This window comes from Aplysia californica, unplaced genomic scaffold (genome assembly GCF_000002075.1).
Source record: "Aplysia californica isolate F4 #8 unplaced genomic scaffold, AplCal3.0 scaffold00303, whole genome shotgun sequence".
Taxonomy (NCBI): domain Eukaryota; kingdom Metazoa; phylum Mollusca; class Gastropoda; order Aplysiida; family Aplysiidae; genus Aplysia; species Aplysia californica.
Window position 1 is genome coordinate 858,115 of NW_004797573.1, and position 1,964 is coordinate 860,078.

The following is a 1,964-nucleotide window of genomic DNA, read 5'->3' on the forward strand; positions in this document are numbered from 1 at the left end:
TTATTATTAACTTAGAGCACGCCCCAACGTGAAGGGGCCTAAAAGGTTATATAACATGAGAGATCACAGACTTTAACCTCCTGTTTCGATGAGTCCATTAAGTGAGTTGAAAGCCTTAGAAACCACCCAAACAACCTAAGTATACGAACGACCTTTTGGGGATTTGAACCTCGGTTATCAGCATGGGAATTTCCGTAGTACCAAGTGAGTTATAACTATCAGTGTTCTGGGAAGGGGACTGAATCTATTTTTAATGTATTTTTTACGCCCTCATCGTCACAGTTTAGATTATTTAGGAAACAGCCTTTTGACCCTGCCTGCCAGGGCCAACACGGCTAAAAAGGATATAATATCCAAGCACATAGACTGATACACTCGAAAAAAAATTCTATCCACCCTGGAATCGAATTCGTGTAATAGCGAAGCGCCTAATCGCAACATCAAAGATACCCGTACCATCTCTATTGTTTCAGCCGCGCGCTCAGATACAGGCGTACTGTAAGCCCAGGAGGCACGCGCAAAGAGTCAATGAAAGGCCCTGTAGGTTTAGGGGGGTGGGCATCAGAGGGTTAATGCAGGAGTCATGGAGGCTCAAAGGACTGCAACTCAAGGGGTTAATGCTGGGCAATTGTAGGCTCGGGGGGGGCAGGGATCAGAAGGTTAATTAATGTAGGGGCCAAGTAGGTCAAAGGGCGGGGGGACAGAGCGCAAAGGGTTAATATAGGGGCCGTAGATCAGAGGGTTAATGCAAGGCTCACATAGGGTTAGGGGGCCAGAGTGCACAGGGTTAATGCAGAGACCTTGTTGATTCTGAGGTTCAACTGGTTAATGCAGGGGTCACGTCAGCTTAGGAGGCGGGCATAAGAGGGTTAATACATCGTTTGACGAGCTGACCAGCCAATAGATACGAGTGAGATATTTGAAAAGGCAGATCGTCTATCAGTGCAGATAGGCGTCTACTAACACGTACAGCCACACTCGACGGCCTTTTTCTGTTATCTCCCCAGAGGTTCATATCATGAGTACACACACAGGTTACACGATACTAATTGCTTCGGCTTTTGGCGTATAATTATGTTTCTTTTTGACAAGTGGAAATTTCTTAAGCTTCGTAAGGTTTAGTTTACGGAGACCAGTTGTACGCTGCTGATATAAACTTACACATAGAAGATTTTTCCAACTAAAGTGGCCCAAAGAGTGCTTCAAAATTTTAGTTGCTTGTTCCCACAAGAGAAAAACAATTAATGTAGAGTTGTTTTTTGGGTCCACATCAACACAATTTAGATAATCTAAGAGGCTTTTTTCGACCCTGCTAGTTAGAACCAACTCGTGCTGAGGATGATACAACATCCAGGCAGAAAGACGGAGGTACTCGATAAAAATCGTCCCGGTCCAGGGCTTCCACTCAGGTGATCTGCAAGCGATGGTGAAACGTCTAACCCCTTACTCTAAATACATCTGTTCACAAGGTTTAGTTCGCAAAGACTGGAGTAGGCTGCTATCATAATCAAACATTCGCATAAAAGCTATTTCCAACTTGAGTTCATCCCAGCAAGTACGTGTAGGATTTTAGTTGCTTGTCTACTGTAGAGAAAGTCATCGTCTGCCTGTGTGTGTGTTGTGTTGAATGATATCACTGACATCATGATCGGACTCGTGTGTACCACAACAGCTGAGAATGGGACATTCCGTAAAGCTTTTTTGTATGTCATATGCATCACTTTGCTCCTTTCAGGATTGTGTGGCTATTTAAGACACGGGACTTAAGAATCTAACGTTCACTTCTGATAGGATCGAACCAAGTATGTGGGCACCCTTGAAAGCTCCCCAGACAATCCAAGTCTGAACCAAAGTCATCCGCCACAAAACCCAGCCTTATACCAGCTGAACTAATGATGATGATGATGATGCTGATGATGATGATGATGATGATGATGATGATGATGATGATGATGATGATGATG